Source organism: Pleurodeles waltl, chromosome 8, assembly GCF_031143425.1.
Source record: "Pleurodeles waltl isolate 20211129_DDA chromosome 8, aPleWal1.hap1.20221129, whole genome shotgun sequence".
NCBI lineage: Eukaryota > Metazoa > Chordata > Amphibia > Caudata > Salamandridae > Pleurodeles > Pleurodeles waltl.
The window spans coordinates 1,414,319,896-1,414,340,453 of NC_090447.1; positions in this window are offsets into that span (position 1 = coordinate 1,414,319,896).

Below are 20,558 nucleotides of genomic sequence, written 5' to 3' on the forward strand. Positions count from 1 at the left end.
GGTAGGCCTAGCGCCGGCAACAGGAAACACCCCAAAGCGCAACGTGGACACATCCAAAATTTTGGAAGAAAACAGAGGTGTTTTTTGCGAAGTGCCTACCTGTAGATTTTGGCCTCTAGCTCAGCCGGCACCTAGGGAAACCTACCAAACTTGTGCATTTCTGAAAACTAGAGACCTAGGGGAATCCAAGGAGGGGTGACTTGCGGGGCTCGGACCAGGTTCTGTTACCCAGAATCCTTTGCAAACCTCAAAATTTGGCTAAAAAACACTTGTTCCTCACATTTCTGTGGCAGAAAGTTCTGGAATCTGAGAGGAGCCACGAATTTCCTTCCACCCAGCGTTCCCCCAAGTCTCCCGATAAAAATGATACCTCACTTGTGTGGGTAGGCCTAGCGCCGGCGACAGGAAACACCCCAAAGCGCAACGTGGACACATCCAAAATTTTGGAAGAAAACAGAGGTGTTTTTTGCGAAGTGCCTACCTGTAGATTTTGGCCTCTACCTCAGCCGGCACCTAGGGAAACCTACCAAACCTGTGCATTTCTGAAAACTAGAGACCTAGGGGAATCCAAGATGGGGTGACTTGCGGGGCTCGGACCAGGTTCCGTTACCCAGAATCCTTTGCAAACCTCAAAATTTGGCAAAAAAAACACATGTTCCTCACATTTCTGTGGCAGAAAGTTCTGGAATCTGAGAGGAGCCACAAATTTCCTTCCACCCAGCGTTCCCCCAAGTCTCCCGATAAAAATGATACCAACTTGTGTGGGTAGGCCTAGCGCCGGCGACAGGAAACACCCCAAAGCGCAACGTGGACACATCCAAAATTTTGGAAGAAAACAGAGGTATTTTTTGCGAAGTGCCTACCTGTAGATTTTGGCCTCTAGCTCAGCCGGCACCTAGGGAAACCTACCAAACCTGTGCATTTCTGAAAACTAGAGACCTAGGGGAATCCAAGGAGGGGTGACTTGCGGGGCTCGGACCAGGTTCTGTTACCAAGAATCCTTTGCAAACCTCAAAATTTGGCTAAAAAACACATGTTCCTCACATTTCTGTGGCAGAAAGTTCTGGAATCTGAGAGGAGCCACAAATTTCCTTCCACCCAGCGTTCCCCCAAGTCTCCCGATAAAAATGATACCTAACTTGTGTGGGTAGGCCTAGCGCCGGCGACAGGAAACACCCCAAAGCGCAACGTGGACACATCCAAAATTTTGGAAGAAAACAGAGGTGTTTTTTGCGAAGTGCCTACCTGTAGATTTTGGCCTCTAGCTCAGCCGGCACCTAGGGAAACCTACCAAACCTGTGCATTTCTGAAAACTAGAGACCTAGGGGAATCCAAGGAGGGGTGACTTGCGGGGCTCGGACCAGGTTCTGTTACCCAGAATCCTTTGCAAACCTCAAAATTTGGCTAAAAAACACATGTTCCTCACATTTCTGTGGCAGAAAGTTCTGGAATCTGAGAGAAGCCACAAATTTCCTTCCACCCAGCGTTCCCCCAAGTCTCCCGATAAAAATGATACCTCACTTGTGTGGGTAGGCCTAGCGCCGGCGACAGGAAACACCCCAAAGCGCAACGTGGACACATCCAAAATTTTGGAAGAAAACAGAGGTGTTTTTTGCGAAGTGCCTACCTGTAGATTTTGGCCTCTAGCTCAGCCGGCACCTAAGGAAACCTACCAAACCTGTGCATTTCTGAAAACTAGAGACCTAGGGGAATCCAAGATGGGGTGACTTGCGGGGCTCGGACCAGGTTCTGTTACCCAGAATCCTTTGCAAACCTCAAAATTTGGCTAAAAAACACATGTTCCTCACATTTCTGTGGCAGAAAGTTCTGGAATCTGAGAGGAGCCACAAATTTCCTTCCACCCAGCGTTCCCCCAAGTCTCCCGATAAAAATGATACCTCACTTGTGTGGGTAGGCCTAGCGCCGGCGACAGGAAACACCCCAAAGCGCAACGTGGACACATCCAAAATTTTGGAAGAAAACAGAGGTGTTTTTTGCGAAGTGCCTACCTGTAGATTTAGGCCTCTAGCTCAGCCGGCACCTAGGGAAACCTACCAAACCTGTGCATTTCTGAAAACTAGAGACCTAGGGGAATCGAAGGAGGGGTGACTTGCGGGGCTCGGACCAGGTTCTGTTACCCAGAATCCTTTGCAAACCTCAAAATTTGGCTAAAAAACACATGTTCCTCACATTTCTGTGGCAGAAAGTTCTGGAATCTGAGAGGAGCCACAAATTTCCTTCCACCCAGCGTTCCCCCAAGTCTCCCGATAAAAATGATACCTCACTTGTGTGGGTAGGCCTAGCGCCGGCGACAGGAAACACCCCAAAGCGCAACGTGGACACATCCAAAATTTTGGAAGAAAACAGAGGTGTTTTTTGCAAAGTGCCTACCTGTAGATTTTGGCCTCTAGCTCAGCCGGCACCTAGGGAAACCTACCAAACCTGTGCATTTCTGAAAACTAGAGACCTAGGGGAATCCAAGGAGGGGTGACTTGCGGGGCTCGGACCAGGTTCTGTTACCCAGAATCCTTTGCAAACCTCAAAATTTGGCTTAAAAAAACACATGTTCCTCACATTTCTGTGGCAGAAAGTTCTGGAATCTGAGAGGAGCCACAAATTTCCTTCCACCCAGCGTTCCCCCAAGTCTCCCGATAAAAATGATACCTCACTTGTGTGGGTAGGCCTAGCGCCGGCGACAGGAAACACCCCAAAGCGCAACGTGGACACATCCAAAATTTTGGAAGAAAACAGAGGTGTTTTTTGCGAAGTGCCTACCTGTAGATTTTGGCCTCTAGCTCAGCCGGCACCTAGGGAAACCTACCAAACCTGTGCATTTCTGAAAACTAGAGACCTAGGGGAATCCAAGGAGGGGTGACTTGCGGGGCTCGGACCAGGTTCTGTTACCCAGAATCCATTGCAAACCTCAAAATTTGGCTAAAAAAAACACATGTTCCTCACATTTCTGTGGCAGAAAGTTCTGGAATCTGAGAGAAGCCACAAATTTCCTTCCACCCAGCGTTCCCCCAAGTCTCCCGATAAAAATGATACCTCACTTGTGTGGGTAGGCCTAGCGCCGGCGACAGGAAACACCCCAAAGCGCAACGTGGACACATCCAAAATTTTGGAAGAAAACAGAGGTGTTTTTTGCGAAGTGCCTACCTGTAGATTTTGGCCTCTAGCTCAGCCGGCACCTAAGGAAACCTACCAAACCTGTGCATTTCTGAAAACTAGAGACCTAGGGGAATCCAAGATGGGGTGACTTGCGGGGCTCGGACCAGGTTCTGTTACCCAGAATCCTTTGCAAACCTCAAAATTTGGCTAAAAAACACATGTTCCTCACATTTCTGTGGCAGAAAGTTCTGGAATCTGAGAGGAGCCACAAATTTCCTTCCACCCAGCGTTCCCCCAAGTCTCCCGATAAAAATGATACCTCACTTGTGTGGGTAGGCCTAGCGCCGGCGACAGGAAACACCCCAAAGCGCAACGTGGACACATCCAAAATTTTGGAAGAAAACAGAGGTGTTTTTTGCGAAGTGCCTACCTGTAGATTTAGGCCTCTAGCTCAGCCGGCACCTAGGGAAACCTACCAAACCTGTGAATTTCTGAAAACTAGAGACCTAGGGGAATCCAAGGAGGGGTGACTTGCGGGGCTCGGACCAGGTTCTGTTACCCAGAATCCATTGCAAACCTCAAAATTTGGCTAAAAAAAACACATGTTCCTCACATTTCTGTGGCAGAAAGTTCTGGAATCTGAGAGAAGCCACAAATTTCCTTCCACCCAGCGTTCCCCCAAGTCTCCCGATAAAAATGATACCTCACTTGTGTGGGTAGGCCTAGCGCCGGCGACAGGAAACACCCCAAAGCGCAACGTGGACACATCCAAAATTTTGGAAGAAAACAGAGGTGTTTTTTGCGAAGTGCCTACCTGCAGATTTTGGCCTCTAGCTCAGCCGGCACCTAAGGAAACCTACCAAACCTGTGCATTTCTGAAAACTAGAGACCTAGGGGAATCCAAGATGGGGTGACTTGCGGGGCTCGGACCAGGTTCTGTTACCCAGAATCCTTTGCAAACCTCAAAATTTGGCTAAAAAACACATGTTCCTCACATTTCTGTGGCAGAAAGTTCTGGAATCTGAGAGGAGCCACAAATTTCCTTCCACCCAGCGTTCCCCCAAGTCTCCCGATAAAAATTATACCTCACTTGCGTGGGTAGGCCTAGCGCTGGCGACAGGAAACACCCCAAAGCGCAACGTGGACACATCCAAAATTTTGGAAGAAAACAGAGGTGTTTTTTGCGAAGTGCCTACCTGTAGATTTTGGCCTCTAGCTCAGCCGGCACCTAGGGAAACCTACCAAACCTGTGCATTTCTGAAAATCAGAGACCTAGGGGAATCCAAGGAGGGGTGACTTGCGGGGCTCGGACCAGGTTCTGTAACCCAGAATCCTTTGCAAACCTCAAAATTTGGCTAAAAAAACACATGTTCCTCACATTTCTGTGGCAGAAAGTTCTGGAATCTGAGAGGAGCCACAAATTTCCTTCCACCCAGCGTTCCCCCAAATCTCCCGATAAAAATGATACCTCGCTTGTGTGGGTAGGCCTAGCGCCGGCGACAGGAAACACCCCAAAGCGCAACGTGGACACATCCAAAATTTTGGAAGAAAACTGAGGTGTTTTTTGCGAAGTGCCTACCTGTAGATTTTGGCCTCTAGCTCAGCCGGCACCTAGGGAAACCTACCAAACCTGTGCATTTCTGAAAACTAGAGACCTAGGGGAATCCAAGGAGGGGTGACTTGCGGGGCTCGGACCAGGTTCTGTTACCCAGAATCCTTTGCAAACCTCAAAATTTGGCTAAAAAACACATGTTCCTCACATTTCTGTGGCAGAAAGTTCTGGAATCTGAGAGGAGCCACAAATTTCCTTCCACCCAGCGTTCCCCCAAGTCTCCCGATAAAAATGATACCTCACTTGCGTGGGTAGGCCTAGCGCCCGCGACAGGAAACACCCCAAAGCGCAATGTGGACACATCCAAAATTTTGGAAGAAAACAGAGGTGTTTTTTGCGAAGTGCCTACCTGTAGATTTTGGCCTCTAGCTCAGCCGGCACCTAGGGAAACCTACCAAACCTGTGCATTTCTGAAAACTAGAGACCTAGGGGAATCCAAGGAGGGGTGACTTGCGGGGCTCGGACCAGGTTCTGTTACCCAGAATCCTTTGCAAACCTCAAAATTTGGCTTAAAAAAACACATGTTCCTCACATTTCTGTGGCAGAAAGTTCTGGAATCTAAGAGGAGCTACAAATTTCCTTCCACCCAGCGTTCCCCCAAGTCTCCCGATAAAAATGATACCTCACTTGTGTGGGTAGGCCTAGCGCCGGCGACAGGAAACACCCCAAAGCGCAACGTGGACACATCCAAAATTTTGGAAGAAAACAGAGGTGTTTTTTCCGAAGTGCCTACCTGTAGATTTTGGCCTCTACCTCAGCCGGCACCTAGGGAAACCTACCAAACCTGTGCATTTCTGAAAACTAGAGACCTAGGGGAATCCAAGATGGGGGGACTTGCGGGGCTCGGACCAGGTTCTGTTACCCAGAATCCTTTGCAAACCTCAAAAATTGGCTAAAAAAACACATGTTCCTCACATTTCTGTGGCAGAAAGTTCTGGAATCTGAGAGGAGCCACAAATTTCCTTCCACCCAGCGTTCCCCCAAGTCTCCCGATAAAAATGATACCAACTTGTGTGGGTAGGCCTAGCGCCGGCGACAGGAAACACCCCAAAGCGCAACGTGGACACATCCAAAATTTTGGAAGAAAACAGAGGTGTTTTTTGCGAAGTGCCTACCTGTAGATTTTGGCCTCTAGCTCAGCCGGCACCTAGGGAAACCTACCAAACCTGTGCATTTCTGAAAACTAGAGACCTAGGGGAATCCAAGGAGGGGTGACTTGCGGGGCTCGGACCAGGTTCTGTTACCCAGAATCCTTTGCAAACCTCAAAATTTGGCTAAAAAACACATGTTCCTCACATTTCTGTGGCAGAAAGTTCTGGAATCTGAGAGGAGCCACGAATTTCCTTCCACCCAGCGTTCCCCCAAGTCTCCCGATAAAAATGATACCTCACTTGTGTGGGTAGGCCTAGCGCCGGCGACAGGAAACACCCCAAAGCGCAACGTGGACACATCCAAAATTTTGGAAGAAAACAGAGGTGTTTTTTGCGAAGTGCCTACCTGTAGATTTTGGCCTCTACCTCAGCCGGCACCTAGGGAAACCTACCAAACCTGTGCATTTCTGAAAACTAGAGACCTAGGGGAATCCAAGATGGGGTGACTTGCGGGGCTCGGACCAGGTTCCGTTACCCAGAATCCTTTGCAAACCTCAAAATTTGGCAAAAAAAACACATGTTCCTCACATTTCTGTGGCAGAAAGTTCTGGAATCTGAGAGGAGCCACAAATTTCCTTCCACCCAGCGTTCCCCCAAGTCTCCCGATAAAAATGATACCAACTTGTGTGGGTAGGCCTAGCGCCGGCGACAGGAAACACCCCAAAGCGCAACGTGGACACATCCAAAATTTTGGAAGAAAACAGAGGTGTTTTTTGCGAAGTGCCTACCTGTAGATTTTGGCCTCTAGCTCAGCCGGCACCTAGGGAAACGTACCAAACCTGTGCATTTCTGAAAACTAGAGACCTAGGGGAATCCAAGGAGGGGTGACTTGCGGGGCTCGGACCAGGTTCTGTTACCAAGAATCCTTTGCAAACCTCAAAATTTGGCTAAAAAACACATGTTCCTCACATTTCTGTGGCAGAAAGTTCTGGAATCTGAGAGGAGCCACAAATTTCCTTCCACCCAGCGTTCCCCCAAGTCTCCCGATAAAAATGATACCTCACTTGTGTGGGTAGGCCTAGCGCCGGCGACAGGAAACACCCCAAAGCGCAACGTGGACACATCCAAAATTTTGGAAGAAAACAGAGGTGTTTTTTGCGAAGTGCCTACCTGTAGATTTTGGCCTCTAGCTCAGCCGGCACCTAGGGAAACCTACCAAACCTGTGCATTTCTGAAAACTAGAGACCTAGGGGAATCCAAGGAGGGGTGACTTGCGGGGCTCGGACCAGGTTCTGTTACCCAGAATCCTTTGCAAACCTCAAAATTTGGCTAAAAAAAACACATGTTCCTCACATTTCTGTGGCAGAAAGTTCTGGAATCTGAGAGAAGCCACAAATTTCCTTCCACCCAGCGTTCCCCCAAGTCTCCCGATAAAAATGATACCTCACTTGTGTGGGTAGGCCTAGCGCCGGCGACAGGAAACACCCCAAAGCGCAACGTGGACACATCCAAAATTTTGGAAGAAAACAGAGGTGTTTTTTGCGAAGTGCCTACCTGTAGATTTTGGCCTCTAGCTCAGCCGGCACCTAAGGAAACCCACCAAACCTGTGCATTTCTGAAAACTAGAGACCTAGGGGAATCAAAGATGGGGTGACTTGCGGGGCTCGGACCAGGTTCTGTTACCCAGAATCCTTTGCAAACCTCAAAATTTGGCTAAAAAACACATGTTCCTCACATTTCTGTGGCAGAAAGTTCTGGAATCTGAGAGGAGCCACAAATTTCCTTCCACCCAGCGTTCCCCCAAGTCTCCCGATAAAAATGATACCTCACTTGTGTGGGTAGGCCTAGCGCCGGCGACAGGAAACACCCCAAAGCGCAACGTGGACACATCCAAAATTTTGGAAGAAAACAGAGGTGTTTTTTGCAAAGTGCCTACCTGTAGATTTTGGCCTCTAGCTCAGCCGGCACCTAGGGAAACCTACCAAACCTGTGCATTTCTGAAAACTAGAGACCTAGGGGAATCCAAGGAGGGGTGACTTGCGGGGCTCGGACCAGGTTCTGTTACCCAGAATCCTTTGCAAACCTCAAAATTTGGCTTAAAAAAACACATGTTCCTCACATTTCTGTGGCAGAAAGTTCTGGAATCTGAGAGGAGCCACAAATTTCCTTCCACCCAGCGTTCCCCCAAGTCTCCCGATAAAAATGATACCTCACTTGTGTGGGTAGGCCTAGCGCCGGCGACAGGAAACACCCCAAAGCGCAACGTGGACACATCCAAAATTTTGGAAGAAAACAGAGGTGTTTTTTGCGAAGTGCCTATCTGTAGATTTTGGCCTCTAGCTCAGCCGGCACCTAGGGAAACCTACCAAACCTATGCATTTCTGAAAACTAGAGACCTAGGGGAATCCAAGGAGGGGTGACTTGCGGGGCTCGGACCAGGTTCTGTTACCCAGAATCCATTGCAAACCTCAAAATTTGCCTAAAAAAAACACATGTTCCTCACATTTCTGTGGCAGAAAGTTCTGGAATCTGAGAGAAGCCACAAATTTCCTTCCACCCAGCGTTCCCCCAAGTCTCCCGATAAAAATGATACCTCACTTGTGTGGGTAGGCCTAGCGCCGGCGACAGGAAACACCCCAAAGCGCAACGTGGACACATCCAAAATTTTGGAAGAAAACAGAGGTGTTTTTTGCGAAGTGCCTACCTGTAGATTTTGGCCTCTAGCTCAGCCGGCACCTAAGGAAACCTACCAAACCTGTGCATTTCTGAAAACTAGAGACCTAGGGGAATCCAAGATGGGGTGACTTGCGGGGCTCGGACCTGGTTCTGTTACCCAGAATCCTTTGCAAACCTCAAAATTTGGCTAAAAAACACATGTTCCTCACATTTCTGTGGCAGAAAGTTCTGGAATCTGAGAGGAGCCACAAATTTCCTTCCACCCAGCGTTCCCCCAAGTCTCCCGATAAAAATGATACCTCACTTGTGTGGGTAGGCCTAGCGCCGGCGACAGGAAACACCCCAAAGCGCAACGTGGACACATCCAAAATTTTGGAAGAAAACAGAGGTGTTTTTTGCGAAGTGCCTACCTGTAGATTTAGGCCTCTAGCTCAGCCGGCACCTAGGGAAACCTACCAAACCTGTGCATTTCTGAAAACTAGAGACCTAGGGGAATCCAAGGAGGGGTGACTTGCGGGGCTCGGACCAGGTTCTGTTGCCCAGAATCCATTGCAAACCTCAAAATTTGGCTAAAAAAAACACATGTTCCTCACATTTCTGTGGCAGAAAGTTCTGGAATCTGAGAGAAGCCACAAATTTCCTTCCACCCAGCGTTCCCCCAAGTCTCCCGATAAAAATGATACCTCACTTGTGTGGGTAGGCCTAGCGCCGGCGACAGGAAACACCCCAAAGCGCAACGTGGACACATCCAAAATTTTGGAAGAAAACAGAGGTGTTTTTTGCGAAGTGCCTACCTGTAGATTTTGGCCTCTAGCTCAGCCGGCACCTAAGGAAACCTACCAAACCTGTGCATTTCTGAAAACTAGAGACCTAGGGGAATCCAAGATGGGGTGACTTGCGGGGCTCGGACCAGGTTCTGTTACCCAGAATCCTTTGCAAACCTCAAAATTTGGCTAAAAAACACATGTTCCTCACATTTCTGTGGCAGAAAGTTCTGGAATCTGAGAGGAGCCACAAATTTCCTTCCACCCAGCGTTCCCCCAAGTCTCCCGATAAAAATGATACCTCACTTGTGTGGGTAGGCCTAGCGCCGGCGACAGGAAACACCCCAAAGCGCAACGTGGACACATCCAAAATTTTGGAAGAAAACAGAGGTGTTTTTTGCGAAGTGCCTACCTGTAGATTTAGGCCTCTAGCTCAGCCGGCACCTAGGGAAACCTACCAAACCTGTGCATTTCTGAAAACTAGAGACCTAGGGGAATCGAAGGAGGGGTGACTTGCGGGGCTCGGACCAGGTTCTGTTACCCAGAATCCTTTGCAAACCTCAAAATTTGGCTAAAAAACACATGTTCCTCACATTTCTGTGGCAGAAAGTTCTGGAATCTGAGAGGAGCCACAAATTTCCTTCCACCCAGCGTTCCCCCAAGTCTCCCGATAAAAATGATACCTCACTTGTGTGGGTAGGCCTAGCGCCGGCGACAGAAAACACCCCAAAGCGCAACGTGGACACATCCAAAATTTTGGAAGAAAACAGAGGTGTTTTTTGCGAAGTGCCTACCTGTAGATTTTGGCCTCTAGCTCAGCCGGCACCTAGGGAAACCTACCAAACCTGTGCATTTCTGAAAACTAGAGACCTAGGGGAATCCAAGGAGGGGTGACTTGCGGGGCTCGGACCAGGTTCTGTTACCCAGAATCCTTTGCAAACCTCAAAATTTGGCTTAAAAAAACACATGTTCCTCACATTTCTGTGGCAGAAAGTTCTGGAATCTGAGAGGAGCCACAAATTTCCTTCCACCCAGCGTTCCCCCAAGTCTCCCGATAAAAATGATACCTCACTTGTGTGGGTAGGCCTAGCGCCGGCGACAGGAAACACCCCAAAGCGCAACGTGGACACATCCAAAATTTTGGAAGAAAACAGAGGTGTTTTTTGAGAAGTGCCTACCTGTAGATTTTGGCCTCTAGCTCAGCCGGCACCTAGGGAAACCTACCAAACCTGTGCATTTCTGAAAACTAGAGACCTAGGGGAATCCAAGGAGGGGTGACTTGCGGGGCTCGGACCAGGTTCTGTTACCCAGAATCCATTGCAAACCTCAAAATTTGGCTAAAAAAAACACATGTTCCTCACATTTCTGTGGCAGAAAGTTCTGGAATCTGAGAGGAGCCACAAATTTCCTTCCACCCAGCGTTCCCCCAAGTCTCCCGATAAAAATGATACCTCACTTGTGTGGGTAGGCCTAGCGCCGGCGACAGGAAACACCCCAAAGCGCAACGTGGACACATCCAAAATTTTGGAAGAAAACAGAGGTGTTTTTTGCGAAGTGCCTACCTGTAGATTTTGGCCTCTAGCTCAGCCGGCACCTAAGGAAACCTACCAAACCTGTGCATTTCTGAAAACTAGAGACCTAGGGGAATCCAAGATAGGGTGACTTGCGGGGCTCGGACCAGGTTCTGTTACCCAGAATCCTTTGCAAACCTCAAAATTTGGCTAAAAAACACATGTTCCTCACATTTCTGTGGCAGAAAGTTCTGTAATCTGAGAGGAGCCACAAATTTCCTTCCACCCAGCGTTCCCCCAAGTCTCCCGATAAAAATGATACCTCACTTGCGTGGGTAGGCCTAGCGCCCGCGACAGGAAACACCCCAAAGCGCAACGTGGACACATCCAAAATTTTGGAAGAAAACAGAGGTGTTTTTTGCGAAGTGCCTACCTGTAGATTTTGGCCTCTAGCTCAGCCGGCACCTAGGGAAACCTACCAAACCTGTGCATTTCTGAAAACTAGAGACCTAGGGGAATCCAAGATGGGGTGACTTGCGGGGCTCGGACCAGGTTCTGTTACCCAGAATCCTTTGCAAACCTCAAAATTTGGCTAAAAAAACACATGTTCCTCACATTTCTGTGGCAGAAAGTTCTGGAATCTGAGAGGAGCCACAAATTTCCTTCCACCCAGCGTTCCCCCAAGTCTCCCGATAAAAATTATACCTCACTTGCGTGGGTAGGCCTAGCGCCGGCGACAGGAAACACCCCAAAGCGCAACGTGGACACATCCAAAATTTTGGAAGAAAACAGAGGTGTTTTTTGCGAAGTGCCTACCTGTAGATTTTGGCCTCTAGCTCAGCCGGCACCTAGGGAAACCTACCAAACCTGTGCATTTCTGAAAACTAGAGACCTAGGGGAATCCAAGGAGGGGTGACTTGCGGGGCTCGGACCAGGTTCTGTTACCCAGAATCCTTTGCAAACCTCAAAATTTGGCTAAAAAAACACATGTTCCTCACATTTCTGTGGCAGAAAGTTCTGGAATCTGAGAGGAGCCACAAATTTCCTTCCACCCAGCGTTCCCCCAAGTCTCCCGATAAAAATGATACCTCGCTTGTGTGGGTAGGCCTAGCGCCGGCGACAGGAAACACCCCAAAGCGCAACGTGGACACATCCAAAATTTTGGAAGAAAACAGAGGTGTTTTTTGCGAAGTGCCTACCTGTAGATTTTGGCCTCTAGCTCAGCCGGCACCTAGGGAAACCTACCAAACCTGTGCATTTCTGAAAACTAGAGACCTAGGGGAATCCAAGGAGGGGTGACTTGCGGGGCTCGGACCAGGTTCTGTTACCCAGAATCCTTTGCAAACCTCAAAATTTGGCTTAAAAAAACACATGTTCCTCACATTTCTGTGGCAGAAAGTTCTGGAATCTGAGAGGAGCCACAAATTTCCTTCCACCCAGCGTTCCCCCAAGTCTCCCGATAAAAATGATACCTCACTTGTGTGGGTAGGCCTAGCGCCGGCGACAGGCAACACCCCAAAGCGCAACGTGGACACATCCAAAATTTTGGAAGAAAACAGAGGTGTTTTTTGCGAAGTGCCTACCTGTAGATTTTGGCCTCTAGCTCAGCCGGCACCTAGGGAAACCTACCAAACCTGTGCATTTCTGAAAACTAGAGACCTAGGGGAATCCAAGGAGGGGTGACTTGCGGGGCTCGGACCAGGTTCTGTTACCCAGAATCCATTGCAAACCTCAAAATTTGGCTAAAAAAAACACATGTTCCTCACATTTCTGTGGCAGAAAGTTCTGGAATCTGAGAGAAGCCACAAATTTCCTTCCACCCAGCGTTCCCCCAAGTCTCCCGATAAAAATGATACCTCACTTGTGTGGGTAGGCCTAGCGCCGGCGACAGGAAACACCCCAAAGCGCAACGTGGACACATCCAAAATTTTGGAAGAAAACAGAGGTGTTTTTTGCGAAGTGCCTACCTGTAGATTTTGGCCTCTAGCTCAGCCGGCACCTAAGGAAACCTACCAAACCTGTGCATTTCTGAAAACTAGAGACCTAGGGGAATCCAAGATGGGGTGACTTGCGGGGCTCGGACCAGGTTCTGTTACCCAGAATCCTTTGCAAACCTCAAAATTTGGCTAAAAAACACATGTTCCTCACATTTCTGTGGCAGAAAGTTCTGGAATCTGAGAGGAGCCACAAATTTCCTTCCACCCAGCGTTCCCCCAAGTCTCCCGATAAAAATGATACCTCACTTGTGTGGGTAGGCCTAGCGCCGGCGACAGGAAACACCCCAAAGCGCAACGTGGACACATCCAAAATTTTGGAAGAAAACAGAGGTGTTTTTTGCGAAGTGCCTACCTGTAGATTTAGGCCTCTAGCTCAGCCGGCACCTAGGGAAACCTACCAAACCTGTGCATTTCTGAAAACTAGAGACCTAGGGGAATCGAAGGAGGGGTGACTTGCGGGGCTCGGACCAGGTTCTGTTACCCAGAATCCTTTGCAAACCTCAAAATTTGGCTAAAAAACACATGTTCCTCACATTTCTGTGGCAGAAAGTTCTGGAATCTGAGAGGAGCCACAAATTTCCTTCCACCCAGCGTTCCCCCAAGTCTCCCGATAAAAATGATACCTCACTTGTGTGGGTAGGCCTAGCGCCGGCGACAGGAAACACCCCAAAGCGCAACGTGGACACATCCAAAATTTTGGAAGAAAACAGAGGTGTTTTTTGCGAAGTGCCTACCTGTAGATTTTGGCCTCTAGCTCAGCCGGCACCTAGGGAAACCTACCAAACCTGTGCATTTCTGAAAACTAGAGACCTAGGGGAATCCAAGGAGGGGTGACTTGCGGGGCTCGGACCAGGTTCTGTTACCCAGAATCCTTTGCAAACCTCAAAATTTGGCTTAAAAAAACACATGTTCCTCACATTTCTGTGGCAGAAAGTTCTGGAATCTGAGAGGAGCCACAAATTTCCTTCCACCCAGCGTTCCCCCAAGTCTCCCGATAAAAATGATACCTCACTTGTGTGGGTAGGCCTAGCGCCGGCGACAGGAAACACCCCAAAGCGCAACGTGGACACATCCAAAATTTTGGAAGAAAACAGAGGTGTTTTTTGCGAAGTGCCTACCTGTAGATTTTGGCCTCTAGCTCAGCCGGCACCTAGGGAAACCTACCAAACCTGTGCATTTCTGAAAACTAGAGACCTAGGGGAATCCAAGATGGGGTGACTTGCGGGGCTCGGACCAGGTTCTGTTACCCAGAATCCTTTGCAAACCTCAAAATTTGGCTAAAAAACACATGTTCCTCACATTTCTGTGGCAGAAAGTTCTGTAATCTGAGAGGAGCCACACATTTCCTTCCACCCAGCGTTCCCCCAAGTCTCCCGATAAAAATGATACCTCACTTGCGTGGGTAGGCCTAGCGCCCGCGACAGGAAACACCCCAAAGCGCAACGTGGACACATCCAAAATTTTGGAAGAAAACAGAGGTGTTTTTTGCGAAGTGCCTACCTGTAGATTTTGGCCTCTAGCTCAGCCGGCACCTAGGGAAACCTACCAAACCTGTGCATTTCTGAAAACTAGAGACCTAGGGGAATCCAAGATGGGGTGACTTGCGGGGCTCGGACCAGGTTCTGTTACCCAGAATCCTTTGCAAACCTCAAAATTTGGCTAAAAAAACACATGTTCCTCACATTTCTGTGGCAGAAAGTTCTGGAATCTGAGAGGAGCCACAAATTTCCTTCCACCCAGCGTTCCCCCAAGTCTCCCGATAAAAATTATACCTCACTTGCGTGGGTAGGCCTAGCGCCGGCGAAGAGGAAACACCCCAAAGCGCAACGTGGACACATCCAAAATTTTGGAAGAAAACAGAGGTGTTTTTTGCGAAGTGCCTACCTGTAGATTTTGGCCTCTAGCTCAGCCGGCACCTAGGGAAACCTACCAAACCTGTGCATTTCTGAAAACTAGAGACCTAGGGGAATCCAAGGAGGGGTGACTTGCGGGGCTCGGACCAGGTTCTGTTACCCAGAATCCTTTGCAAACCTCAAAATTTGGCTAAAAAAACACATGTTCCTCACATTTCTGTGGCAGAAAGTTCTGGAATCTGAGAGGAGCCACAAATTTCCTTCCACCCAGCGTTCCCCCAAGTCTCCCGATAAAAATGATACCTCGCTTGTGTGGGTAGGCCTAGCGCCGGCGACAGGAAACACCCCAAAGCGCAACGTGGACACATCCAAAATTTTGGAAGAAAACAGAGGTGTTTTTTGCGAAGTGCCTACCTGTAGATTTTGGCCTCTAGCTCAGCCGGCACCTAGGGAAACCTACCAAACCTGTGCATTTCTGAAAACTAGAGACCTAGGGGAATCCAAGGAGGGGTGACTTGCGGGGCTCGGACCAGGTTCTGTTACCCAGAATCCTTTGCAAACCTCAAAATTTGGCTAAAAAACACATGTTCCTCACATTTCTGTGGCAGAAAGTTCTGGAATCTGAGAGGAGCCACAAATTTCCTTCCACCCAGCGTTCCCCCAAGTCTCCCGATAAAAATGATACCTCACTTGCGTGGGTAGGCCTAGCGCCCGCGACAGGAAACACCCCAAAGCGCAACGTGGACACATCCAAAATTTTGGAAGAAAACAGAGGTGTTTTTTGCGAAGTGCCTACCTGTAGATTTTGGCCTCTAGCTCAGCCGGCACCTAGGGAAACCTACCAAACCTGTGCATTTCTGAAAACTAGAGACCTAGGGGAATCCAAGGAGGGGTGACTTGCGTGGCTCGGACCAGGTTCTGTTACCCAGAATCCTTTGCAAACCTCAAAATTTGGCTTAAAAAAACACATGTTCCTCACATTTCTGTGGCAGAAAGTTCTGGAATCTAAGAGGAGCTACAAATTTCCTTCCACCCAGCGTTCCCCCAAGTCTCCCGATAAAAATGATACCTCACTTGTGTGGGTAGGCCTAGCGCCGGCGACAGGAAACACCCCAAAGCGCAACGTGGACACATCCAAAATTTTGGAAGAAAACAGAGGTGTTTTTTGCGAAGTGCCTACCTGTAGATTTTGGCCTCTACCTCAGCCGGCACCTAGGGAAACCTACCAAACCTGTGCATTTCTGAAAACTAGAGACCTAGGGGAATTCAAGATGGGGTGACTTGCGGGGCTCGGACCAGGTTCTGTTACCCAGAATCCTTTGCAAACCTCAAAAATTGGCTAAAAAAACACATGTTCCTCACATTTCTGTGGCAGAAAGTTCTGGAATCTGAGAGGAGCCACAAATTTCCTTCCACCCAGCGTTCCCCCAAGTCTCCCGATAAAAATGATACCAACTTGTGTGGGTAGGCCTAGCGCCGGCGACAGGAAACACCCCAAAGCGCAACGTGGACACATCCAAAATTTTGGAAGAAAACAGAGGTGTTTTTTGCGAAGTGCCTACCTGTAGATTTTGGCCTCTAGCTCAGCCGGCACCTAGGGAAACCTACCAAACCTGTGCATTTCTGAAAACTAGAGACCTAGGGGAATCCAAGGAGGGGTGACTTGCGGGGCTCGGACCAGGTTCTGTTACCCAGAATCCTTTGCAAACCTCAAAATTTGGCTAAAAAACACATGTTCCTCACATTTCTGTGGCAGAAAGTTCTGGAATCTGAGAGGAGCCACAAATTTCCTTCCACCCAGCGTTCCCCCAAGTCTCCCGATAAAAATGATACCTCACTTGTGTGGGTAGGCCTAGCGCCGGCGACAGGAAACACCCCAAAGCGCAACGTGGACACATCCAAAATTTTGGAAGAAAACAGAGGTGTTTTTTGCGAAGTGCCTACATGTAGATTTTGGCCTCTACCTCAGCCGGCACCTAGGGAAACCTACCAAATCTGTGCATTTCTGAAAACTAGAGACCTAGGGGAATCCAAGATGGGGTGACTTGCGGGGCTCGGACCAGGTTCCGTTACCCAGAATCCTTTGCAAACCTCAAAATTTGGCAAAAAAAACACATGTTCCTCACATTTCTGTGGCAGAAAGTTCTGGAATCTGAGAGGAGCCACAAATTTCCTTCCACCCAGCGTTCCCCCAAGTCTCCCGATAAAAATGATACCTCACTTGTGTGGGTAGGCCTAGCGCCGGCGACAGGAAACACCCCAAAGCGCAACGTGGACACATCCAAAATTTTGGAAGAAAACAGAGGTGTTTTTTGCGAAGTGCCTACCTGTAGATTTTGGCCTCTAGCTCAGCCGGCACCTAGGGAAACCTACCAAACCTGTGCATTTCTGAAAACTAGAGACCTAGGGGAATCCAAGGAGGGGTGACTTGCGGGGCTCGGACCAGGTTCTGTTACCCAGAATCCTTTGCAAACCTCAAAATTTGGCTAAAAAAAACACATGTTCCTCACATTTCTGTGGCAGAAAGTTCTGGAATCTGAGAGAAGCCACAAATTTCCTTCCACCCAGCGTTCCCCCAAGTCTCCCGATAAAAATGATACCTCACTTGTGTGGGTAGGCCTAGCGCCAGCGACAGGAAACACCCCAAAGCGCAACGTGGACACATCCAAAATTTTGGAAGAAAACAGAGGTGTTTTTTGCGAAGTGCCTACCTGTAGATTTTGGCCTCTAGCTCAGCCGGCACCTAAGGAAACCTACCAAACCTGTGCATTTCTGAAAACTAGAGACCTAGGGGAATCCAAGATGGGGTGACTTGCGGGGCTCGGACCAGGTTCTGTTACCCAGAATCCTTTGCAAACCTCAAAATTTGGCTAAAAAACACATGTTCCTCACATTTCTGTGGCAGAAAGTTCTGGAATCTAAGAGGAGCTACAAATTTCCTTCCACCCAGCGTTCCCCCAAGTCTCCCGATAAAAATGATACCTCACTTGTGTGGGTAGGCCTAGCGCCGGCGACAGGAAACACCCCAAAGCGCAACGTGGCCACATCCAAAATTTTGGAAGAAAACAGAGGTGTTTTTTGCGAAGTGCCTACCTGTAGATTTTGGCCTCTACCTCAGCCGGCACCTAGGGAAACCTACCAAACCTGTGCATTTCTGAAAACTAGAGACCTAGGGGAATCCAAGATGGGGTGACTTGCGGGGCTCGGACCAGGTTCTGTTACCCAGAATCCTTTGCAAACCTCAAAATTTGGCTAAAAAAACACATGTTCCTCACATTTCTGTGGCAGAAAGTTCTGGAATCTGAGAGGAGCCACAAATTTCCTTCCACCCAGCGTTCCCCCAAGTCTCCCGATAAAAATGATACCTCACTTGTGTGGGTAGGCCTAGCGCCGGCGACAGGAAACACCCCAAAGCGCAACGTGGACACATCCAAAATTTTGGAAGAAAACAGAGGTGTTTTTTGCGAAGTGCCTACATGTAGATTTTGGCCTCTACCTCAGCCGGCACCTAGGGAAACCTACCAAATCTGTGCATTTCTGAAAACTAGAGACCTAGGGGAATCCAAGATGGGGTGACTTGCGGGGCTCGGACCAGGTTCCGTTACCCAGAATCCTTTGCAAACCTCAAAATTTGGCAAAAAAAACACATGTTCCTCACATTTCTGTGGCAGAAAGTTCTGGAATCTGAGAGGAGCCACAAATTTCCTTCCACCCAGCGTTCCCCCAAGTCTCCCGATAAAAATGATACCTCACTTGTGTGGGTAGGCCTAGCGCCGGCGACAGGAAACACCCCAAAGCGCAACGTGGACACATCCAAAATTTTGGAAGAAAACAGAGGTGTTTTTTGCGAAGTGCCTACCTGTAGATTTTGGCCTCTAGCTCAGCCGGCACCTAGGGAAACCTACCAAACCTGTGCATTTCTGAAAACTAGAGACCTAGGGGAATCCAAGGAGGGGTGACTTGCGGGGCTCGGACAAGGTTCTGTTACCCAGAATCCTTTGCAAACCTCAAAATTTGGCTAAAAAAAACACATGTTCCTCACATTTCTGTGGCAGAAAGTTCTGGAATCTGAGAGAAGCCACAAATTTCCTTCCACCCAGCGTTCCCCCAAGTCTCCCGATAAAAATGATACCTCACTTGTGTGGGTAGGCCTAGCGCCAGCGACAGGAAACACCCCAAAGCGCAACGTGGACACATCCAAAATTTTGGAAGAAAACAGAGGTGTTTTTTGCGAAGTGCCTACCTGTAGATTTTGGCCTCTAGCTCAGCCGGCACCTAAGGAAACCTACCAAACCTGTGCATTTCTGAAAACTAGAGACCTAGGGGAATCCAAGATGGGGTGACTTGCGGGGCTCGGACCAGGTTCTGTTACCCAGAATCCTTTGCAAACCTCAAAATTTGGCTAAAAAACACATGTTCCTCACATTTCTGTGGCAGAAAGTTCTGGAATCTAAGAGGAGCTACAAATTTCCTTCCACCCAGCGTTCCCCCAAGTCTCCCGATAAAAATGATACCTCACTTGTGTGGGTAGGCCTAGCGCCGGCGACAGGAAACACCCCAAAGCGCAACGTGGCCACATCCAAAATTTTGGAAGAAAACAGAGGTGTTTTTTGCGAAGTGCCTACCTGTAGATTTTGGCCTCTACCTCAGCCGGCACCTAGGGAAACCTACCAAACCTGTGCATTTCTGAAAACTAGAGACCTAGGGGAATCCAAGATGGGGTGACTTGCGGGGCTCGGACCAGGTTCTGTTACCCAGAATCCTTTGCAAACCTCAAAATTTGGCTAAAAAAACACATGTTCCTCACATTTCTGTGGCAGAAAGTTCTGGAATCTGAGAGGAGCCACAAATTTCCTTCCACCCAGCGTTCCCCCAAGTCTCCCGATAAAAATGATACCAACTTGTGTGGGTAGGCCTAGCGCCGGCGACAGGAAACACCCCAAAGCGCAACGTGGACACATCCAAAATTTTGGAAGAAAACAGAGGTGTTTTTTGCGAAGTGCCTACCTGTAGATTTTGGCCTCTAGCTCAGCCGGCACCTAGGGAAACCTACCAAACCTGTGCATTTCTGAAAACTAGAGACCTAGGGGAATCCAAGGAGGGGTGACTTGCGGGGCTCGGACCAGGTTCTGTTACCCAGAATCCTTTGCAAACCTCAAAATTTGGCTAAAAAACACATGTTCCTCACATTTCTGTGGCAGAAAGTTCTGGAATCTGAGAGGAGCCACAAATTTCCTTCCACCCAGCGTTCCCCCAAGTCTCCCGATAAAAATGATACCTCACTTGTGTGGGTAGGCCTAGGGCCGGCGACAGGAAACACCACGAAGCGCAACGTGGACACATCCAACATTTTGGAAGAAAACAGAGGTGTTTTTTGCGAAGTGCCTACCTGTAGATTTTGGCCTCTAGCTCAGCCGGCACCTAGGGAAACCTACCAAACCTGTGCATTTCTGAAAACTAGAGACCTAGGGGAATCCAAGATGGGGTGACTTGCGGGGCTCGGACCAGGTTCTGTTACCCAGAATCCTTTGCAAGCCTCAAAATTCGGCTAAAAAAACACATGTTCCTCACATTTCTGTGGCAGAAAGTTCTGGAATCTGAGAGGAGCCACAAATTTCCTTCCACCCAGCGTTCCCCCAAGTCTGCCGATAAAAATGATACCTCACTTGTGTGGGTAGGCCTAGCGCCGGCGACAGGAAACACCCCAAAGCGCAACGTGGACACATCCAAAATTTTGGAAGAAAACAGAGGTGTTTTTTGCGAAGTGCCTACCTGTAGGTTTTGGCCTCTAGCTCAGCCGGCACCTAGGGAAACCTACCAAACCTGTGCATTTCTGAAAACTAGAGACCTAGGGGAATCCAAGGAGGGGTGACTTGCGGGGCTCGGACCAGGTTCTGTTACCCAGAATCCTTTGCAAACCTCAAAATTTGGCTTAAAAAAACA